This window comes from Cryptomeria japonica, chromosome 4 (assembly GCF_030272615.1).
Source record: "Cryptomeria japonica chromosome 4, Sugi_1.0, whole genome shotgun sequence".
Lineage (NCBI taxonomy): Eukaryota > Viridiplantae > Streptophyta > Pinopsida > Cupressales > Cupressaceae > Cryptomeria > Cryptomeria japonica.
Genome location: NC_081408.1, coordinates 28,319,188 through 28,329,004, shown reverse-complemented (window position 1 = coordinate 28,329,004; position 9,817 = coordinate 28,319,188).

The window sequence follows — 9,817 nt, the reverse complement described above, 5'->3', positions numbered from 1 at the left end:
TTAGCTAACAGGGCATTGTTCATAGTCATAAAGTTCCTTATTCCTAGGCCCCCAAAAGCCTTAGGAGTGCAAATATTATTCAAGGCAATAAGGAGGATTCTATTTTTATCTTCCACTCTCGACCATAAGAATTTTTTTTTGTATTCTTTCAATGGCCTCAACAAACTTCCTAGGGATCTCAAACCGACTAAGGGCATAGATGGGCAGATTTTGAAGAGTAGCCTTAAGCATCACCACCTTACCTACTTGGCTGAGGAGGGCTCCCTTCCACCCAGCTAGTTTGAAATTAAATCTATCAACCAGCTTCATCCAGAAATTCTCCGAAGGCTTTAAGTGTAGAGGGAGACCCAAATAAGTAGAAGGAAACTCTGTAATTTTACATACAAGGATCCTTTCAATCCATCTTTGTCTATCCACAAGGGTGTTGATGAAGAACAAAGAACTCTTATCCCAATTTATTTTTTTCCTAGAAGCAGCTTCATAGGAATCCATGACAATCTTCATATTTCTAGCTTCTCTTATGGTAGCTTCTCCCATGGTAATAGAGTCATCAACAAATTGTTCATGAGTACAGGTTAAGTTGGATGAGGAAGGCTTAAGGCCTTTGAGTTTCCCTTCCTCCAGACTTCTCATAATAAATCTACCCAAACTTTCTACCAAGATAGTAAACAAGATAAGAGAGATAGGATCCCCTTGTCTTAGGCCTCTAGAACTTTTGAAGAAACTGGAGGGAGATCTGTTAATAATAACATAAGAGGTAGTACTAGTTAGTTGAAAACATAGTTGTATCAGCTTTTCCCCAAACCCAAAAGATTTCATAATTCTGAAAAGGAATTGCCAATTCACTCTGTCATAGGCCTTGGACATATCCAGCTTCAGAAAAAGTCATGTTTTTAGCGACAGTTAGAGAATGAATGTTCTCATGAACCGAAATGATGGAATCCAAAATCTGTCTACCAAGGACAAAACCATTTTGTTGCGCAAAAATTATGCGAGGAAGGATATCCAGCATTCTAGAAGTGAGCACCTTCGATATTATCTTGTAAAAAGAATTACAAAGACTAATAGGTCTAAACTTATTGAGATAATCAGCTCTAGAGATCTTAGGGATGAGGACAATAAATGTAGCATTGAGTTCTTTGAGAAGCCATCTAGACCCAAAGAAGTATTTAACACCATTAGAGATGTCAATCTCCACAATATTCCAAATTTTTTGAAAGAAGAATATAGGGAATCCATCCGAACTAGGAGACTTGTCTCCAAGAAAGGAAAAAACTATCTTTTTGATCTCCTGATTTGAAGGGATCCTAGAGAGATTTTTGTTGTCATCCTCATTTAAAATAGTAGGGATAGCTTGAGCAAGAAGGTCTTGATTTCTAATATCCAGAGAATCCTCTTCATCTAAAATATTACTAAAGAAATCCACAGCTTCCTTTCTAATTTCATCTTCATCCGACAAAATACCCCTATTACTGGATAAACTGGAGATTTTGTTGGCCGCCCTATGCTTAAGATCACTCACATGGAAAAATCGGGTATTTTTATCACCTTCCTTCAAATATAATGCTCTTGATCTTTGTCTCAAAAAGGTTACTTCATTAGAGATAATTTCATGGTATTTGGAAAGCAACCCATTCAGAATTCCTCAAATCCCTAGGAAGGCATTCCACTTGAATTTTATCTTGAACTTCTTTAATATCTATCTTAATATTGGCTTTCATTTTGAAGATATCTCCAAAAGTCTCTTTATTCCAGATTTTGACTTTGGCTTTGATAATATTATGCTTTTTGGCCACTCTGAATAAAGCAATACCCTCAACCTCTGAATTCCACCACTCAGAAACAAAGTTTTCCAAAGAGGGGTGGAATAACCAGGCTTTTTCAAATCTAAATGGATAATTACATTTTGAGGAAGTAGGATTGGCAGTGAAAGAGATAGGATAATGATCAGAACCAATCATAATGATAGTTTCCAGAGAATAATTATACTTAGAGAGCCAATCAGGGGAGATCAGGGATCTATTCAATCTAACTTGAATGAGATCAGGAATAATTCTTCTATTGGTCCAGGTATAACTAATCCCTCTAAGCTCCACATCCATCAAAGCTTGATCATTGATAAAGTCCATGAGATCTTGTCTTCCATCTAACTACAAAGGAAGGTCTCCCATCTTTTCATCCTCTTTTAAGGGAGTATTGAAATCTCCCATAATTATCCAGCTTTTATCTGAAAAACATTTTCTCTCTTCTGCCAGAATCCTCCAAAATTTATCTCTTCGAACTTTAGTATTAGGTGCATCGATATTAGAGATAACCCAGACAGAGTTATCCCTAATATGCTCAAGAAAAAATGAGGTTTTGTTAACTTCTGAAGCAATTTCCTTACCTTTAATGGAATTTTGATTCCAAAAGATAGTTGTGCCTTTTGAGGCACCCTGTGAGCTAGTACCAATCACGTCGTTATTTTTGAAAATTCTAATTTTTTCGACTTTATCCCTACACATCTTAGTTTCTTGAATAAGAACTACATCCGGTTTATGATCTCTAACAATACTACGCAACACATCCTTCTTGTGGGGGGCATTCAACCCTCTGATATTCCATGAAATTATCTTCATAATTTAACTAAAGATAAGGTTGACTCGATGGAAATATGTGTTCCATCAACACGGTTCTTCCAACTTTCCTATTCCCTCTAATTCTTTAGAGAGGGTCTCCCCTATTTTTTTTTCTGATTTCCATCATCTACAACCCTCTTATTCTTTCTTCTAGTTGAAATACCTCCATTGGGTCCTCCCTTATTTGACTTGCCTTCTTTAATACCATAAATCCTCGGATTTCCCTTAAGAACCACCATCTCCATGCTTCTAGGAGGAGTTTTACATTGGGAATTTAGATTCATATTCCCAGTCTGCTTAGGGATTCCATTGGTTAATAACAACAAAGGCACTATTTCCAAGATATTACAATCTTGAGCTTCATTAAAGTCTTCTTTGTTTTCCTTGTTAATAGATGAAGCTGAAACATCATCACTGGATAAATCAATAGCTTTACCTTGGATGATAAGATCAACCTTCAAATCCATAGATTTAGTATTTTGAACCAGGTCTTTAGTACCATCCTCTTCCTCATTATTTTCTTTTTGACTATTAGAATAGGCGCAATCAAAGTTTTCCTTATAGTTATTCATACCCTTATTTTCCTCATTTTCCAACACTATTGCTTCCTTCTCAGGGATTAACTCTGAAGGTGGAGCATCATTTTTCCCTTTCATTTTCCATTTCTGCTCCGGATTGCTTTCAGTTTCACTATTCTTACCCTTCTTGGAAGGACAGGATTTCGCCCAATGACCCAACCTTTTACAATAAAAACACACAAATGGGAGAGATTCATATTCAATCACTTGGGTCCATTTCCCCAGTTTAGACAAAATCTCAATGGATTGAGGCATATTTGTCATTTGATTAACATTAAAAGAAATACGAGCAAAACCCAACCTAGATTTGGCTGCAGTCATCAGGTTGATTGACAAAAGTTCCCCAAAGGAGCCCACAATCCCTTTAAAACCCTCCTCATTCCAAAACTCCAATGGAAGGCCAGGAAGACGCGTCCACATAGGAGTTGACACGAAGAAGGAATCATCCAACGGTAAGTTAGGACCCCATTTCTGTAAAGCCAAAGTTGACTTGCCGAACATCCATGGACCTTCATAGAGCACTTTATTCAAATCTTCTTCATTATAAAAAGAAAAGGAGAAAAAACCCCTGGGAAAAGCTGCCACATCCACTTGGCCTTCGAGAAACCATTTTCTCCTTATAAAGTTCCTAACAATATCAATGTTAGGTCTAAAACCAACAAATCACCCAACCAAAGTCATAGCCAGACTAGAGACAGAGAAATCAACCAGCTTATCTAGCACAGCTATAGCAAAAACCCCTGTCTCCAGATCAGAAAGATTTTTAACTTCTGGAAGTCCAAAATGCACCAAAGGCTTGACTCCAAATAGAGCCATCCATTTCTTTACTTTACCTCTATCATGTGGGTCACCTACTTTGGAATCTTTATCTTCAACCGATTCAATTGTCGCCTTGTCCACCACAGGACCTTAGGAGGCCTGGGAAATGGCATGATCACCAGCACCAGGAGTAGAAAGTCAACCATCACCCTTTTTGAAATTTGAATTTCCCACTCGCCACTCACCTCCCCCCACAAAGTCCGCCATTGATATTAGTTAATTAGTTTTAGTTAATTGTAGCTGGACTGTTAGTTAAATCAAATGTTGGTTTATATTTGCTTAGTCTAGAAAGTGGATTTTGACATAAGCATTTCTTTGAAGTGCTTGGGTAATTAAGAAACATCTGTAGATGAGAGTTTGCATTATCTATATTGATTTATTATAAAAATCTACAAGATGTCTTTGGGAAGCTTAGTTAGATCTGCACATTATCTTTCAGCTTAGTTCAAGTTGCCAAGGTAGCAACATGCTGTTTGAGATTTTTGGTATGATTCAATTTGATATATGAGACTATATTTAATATATGTCTATTGAGGAGGAAGAATGGATACTTTTATAATGCTTAACAATTCCTTTAATTTCATTTTTGGTAAGAAGGTAAAAGTATAGATGACTTAAAGCTATTCTTCAAGCAATATTTTCATGATTTTCTCTTATCTACTACCATAATGTTATGGAAGGCCCTATCATGCAAATGGGGAAAGGTGCTTTTTTTGGATTTGGATTACACTAATGCTTCCTAATTTGTGTATTCTAAATGTGTGTTGATTTGATGACAGGAGCTCAGGGATCAAAGAGAAGTTTTAGGCATTCTTTTTAGTAATAAGAAGGTGTTTAGCTAGTTGGAAGGAAGTTGTATAGCTCTTATTAGTCTCTTGTATAATATGTTGGCATTTGGCATTATAACAGACAAAAGGAGATTGTTGGCATTTCAATAAGGATATTGAGAAGGTTGTTGATTATTATGGATAAAACCGATTAAGGATGTTTACTGTCTTAATATTATTATTTTGTCATTGATGTCAAGAAATTGATTTTCTAATTTAGTATGATGTTGCCATATCCTGGGAAGTATGATTTGATGAGTATAAAGATGTCGGTAAAAGCCACAGATAGAATATGATGGATAAGGGGAGAAATAAGTTATTCAATGGGCAACTATTACCGAGTTAGACAATGATGAGATCATGATGATTATATTGTTTTGATATCCTACATATGTTATTGATTGAAAGGTTAATACTATACTATGTTACCGAGAAAAGAACCTAGTCGGTAAACCCTAAGGAACCTAGTCCGTAAACCCTAAGGTTATCATTATCGGTTAATGAAGGCAAAATGTCTACCGAGTGAAGTTTAGTATTTACTGAGTTGCAACCGAGTAATAACAGAATACATTAAATAATTACATGCATTATTTAATGAAAGAAGCTGATGAGATGGCTAGGATTAAATGATTGGTATGCCGTGAATGAAGTTTGTTAAAGAATCTATGGCAAAGGAAAATTGGCAAGAAGATCTACAGCTTAGATTGAACCGCAATACCCTAGCACAAGTTCCAAGAAATGTATGCAAGGTCCAAGGCAGGGTAAAACATTTTCAGATCAAAGGATACATTGAACCTAGACAAAGTTTGAAGATCTGATGGCTATGATTGATCATGGGAAATGTGATCAAGGAGATTAAACAGTTGGCGAATTATTTATAAATAGGGAACTGTTGATAAACAATGCATGCGGGAAAGTGTATGCATAGGGATGCTACATAGTGATTACCGAGCACAGAAGCTTGAAGACCTGTTTTGAATAACAGAGTATATAGCCTAGCAGATGGACAAGATTAGTTCTATGTCTATATTGTATTGAGCAAATAACCAAAATAACCACACAAAATTCAATTCTTAACCAAATTAAGTAAGACAAAAATAAATGGAAAGAAGATTAAAAGACCTTTCCAAAACATATATCCTTTCTTCATTACTATTCCTCATGTGACCACACCAAATGTTGCAACCGGATTGTTGTTGCCTTCACCAATATGCCTTTCACCATGAACTGTAACAAACAATCATCAATAACGTTTACAATATTGATCTTAAATACAATCACTTTGGTCATAATTTATAATACTAAGTTACACAATTCCTCTCAGCATTTGAGCCAGATCCAACAGTTAAATCAAAATTTATGATCATTTTCCCAAAACCGGGTAACCCTTGGTAGGGTTTTGACAATTATTGTAAAGATAAATAGATCTTGCCAAATACTCCACAAAAATGCATAAGAAATGATTAATCTAAAATATATTTCATTAATATATCATTAAATAACTTATACATATAAAAATTACACCAAATGGGATTTTCCATGGACCTATGATAGCCACAGATTCCTTAAAAACTCATGACAGATTGAGGGTTTGATGGATAATCTTTGTCAAATCCCCTCCAAACTGATCTACCCTCTTGATTTCAACCAAACATGGTTTTATAAACCATTTCCAACTCCTTTATAACTACTCTAACCACCTCATGACCAATGGATTTCTTTTTTACACTTTTGTTGCACTTTTTGGTAATGTTGCAACTTTACAATTTTTACAATTTTTGTATTTTTGTATTTTTGACATAAACGACTCTAACCCTTACATGGAAAATTTTAACACTTCAAGATGGACCAAATATGATATCTTTGGAAAAAATGACTCACTTGGAAGCAAAGAGATGTAACTCTTAATGTGCCATGTGAAAGGACGATCTTTTTATCTATAAGTTAGACATGTCATAGAGAGTCATATGTACTTTATGAATAAACATGTAAAAGCTTTTTATGGAAATGCTTCATTAGTGCAAACATTAAATCTACATTTTATTTTATTTTTCAAAATGCACAAGGGAAGTGAACTGTTTGAAAGAATTCAAGTCAAATAGATTAAGACTTCAATGATAGTTGGATATGCACAAAATAAATAATTTGATTTCATGGAAGATTACCTGGTATATATATGAAGAATCGTCTTAATGGGGTTTGTTTCACAATGTTATAAAAGATGGTGTAGACTCGTCCTTTCCTAGATCATCCATTATAAGTGTTGATATTTCATAATTCCCTTATAACTCTTTCTTATAATATCTTTGATAGTCATTTAGTATGAGTGGATGTAGTAATGTCTCTTTTTTTATTTTATGCTATCTTTTATAAATAACTTGTTAGTGAGACATGAACAAACAAACAAGCACTTCATAACTAATGGCGTTGATCCTTCCATATGAATTTTTAATACAGTTGATTCATCTAGTCTTACTTCATATTTTCATGTGACCCTCGCAAAGCACCTGTTATTATTTATATTAGTCCTTTAAGTGCATCACAAAAAGTCACATGTGAACTAGTAGGAATAAAGGAAGGAACATCATGATTTATCTCAAATTTAATTTTTATAGGTATTTGATGGAGGATATGACTTATGTTAACATTTAGAATATTCTTGATTATAGTATGTTTGATAAGCAAATTCCTTGATATCAAACTATCACAATGATAAACAGGAAATCATCTATCTATCTATAAATGTAGGGTAAAATATTTTTTTATGAAATGTACAAGCTAGTAAATATGCATAAGTAAATTTAAAAATTTCTCATTAGCATCCTTTTTTGGAGATCCAAGTGATTTGTTATTCTATTCTATATTTGATCCATTTTTTTTCAATCATACTATTTATAATGGGTGACTATCGCCCTTATAAATTGTCTGGGAAGCAAACCTAGAAAGGATAGCTCACCCGTTGCCTAATTTTTTTATGGATCATTACTATATGTAGTAGCATGTCTATTTTTGTATTTTAAACAAGACAAAAATTTATTATTCCTATTCCCATGAAAATATATGTTGATCTCCTTTCTACCAATCATTGGAATGTATTTTATATTTATAAGGAATATTATATGATCTTTGGCAAATGACAAAAAATAATATTATGTTCTTTCTTTGCACCAAAAATGAAGTTGATTACTAAGTTACTAACTATATTGTTTCTTCCATGGCGAGGTTATGCCTTCAAAACATATGGTGCAAGTGCTATTACATGGATGGTGCAATACTTTAATAAGAAGACTATCTTCTATGTGTCTTTGAATCAAATCGACAAAATATGAATGTAGCTCTTGAAGAATCAATATGGCCTTGAAGATTTATTGAAGAATTCCATTTTGATACATATGAAAGTGCCATATTACTTAAAGTTACTTTACTCTTTCTAGAGAATATCATTTCTAAAGATCAAAATGAACATTGGAGATCATGGGCACCTCACTCAAGTGAAAGCATTCTATAATAAAGGCACCTTGAAGATCATGAGCACCTCACTCAAGTGAAATCATTCTATAATAACGACACTTTGAAGATCATGGGCACATACTATATATTATAATTTTAGCCATCACTTTTAAATCCTCTATGTAGTGATTGGCTTTGAGGTGAAGCCATTAAGGGGGGTTGTACATGACACCACCTAGTGGCTAAATCCTAGATTTAAAACCTAATAGGCATAAGACCTTTAGGAATTATATGCTCCAAATTCAAATAATGCTTGGCCTTAGGTGATGCCATTGAGGGGGAGTGTGCATGTCAATGACACCACCTAGTGGCTAAATCCTTTTATTTTTAAGTCCTACGGGCACATTATCGTAAGACCTACGGGCAAATTTTTTAAAGTCCTACAGGCATATTGTAAATTCTTCTCCTTGTAAATCTTCCACTTGTAAAAGCACTGTATTAAGACCTACGGGCACTATGTAATGAACCTAGGGAGAGGCTAATTTGAGGAGACCGCGGCTCCAATATAATTTTTAAGACCTCATAGCATCATTTTTAAAACACTGGGATTATAAATTATGACAAGATGACTTTCATGTAGTCCGGAATGCATGATCTTCATGTTGGCATATATTTGTGTCCCTATTTATCACTATCAAAGAAGACCTACATTACTGGGGTGCTTCATTTTTTCTTCTATGGAAATTGACATGTGATCCCCTATTAACATTAAGGGGGAGTGTTAGAACATAATGTTATTAGGGATCACATCCTTATAACATTTATATATAATGTTCTAATATAAGGTTATAAAACCTTATATATTATATGCTTTATAAGCATATCCCATTTGAAATAATTATAATCTAATAGCTATTAGATTATTAATTATTTATGAGTGGGGGTTATTGAAAAGGTGTGACTACTGAAGTCACCCTTCCTCGTATATTTAAGGAGGTTCTCTCTCATTTGAGAGGTGTGTGAATTTGGAGCTTTATGGTGAGTTGTATCACTATGCATATGAGGTATTATTGGCCATGTGGAAGTATTGGAGGAGTGTCCCCGGGTTCATGTCTATTTTATTTTAGACTATATTTGTAAGTGTTTTAATTAAATGATGCTTTATAAGGTTTTTTTACCCGAAAGGGTTTTCTCCATGTATATCTTGTGTAATGTGTACATTTTGCATGTATGTTTCATATTTCATTTACTTTATAATCTTGTTTATAATGATTAGTATCCTTAGATCCTAATTTCTAACAGTATTCCCCTTATGTAATATTTATGTACTCCTGATCACATTATATGAATATTTTGCATTCCAATCCCACCATGGTTTTTCCCTTTCTAGGTTTCCATGTAAAAATTTTGGTGTTATGATTTTGGGGTTGATTATCTTGTGCTTATGAGTTTTACTTTCTTGCATTTACTTCTAGTGGTTTGAGAATACGTTTGAAAATTTACAAACCTATAGAACACTAACTCA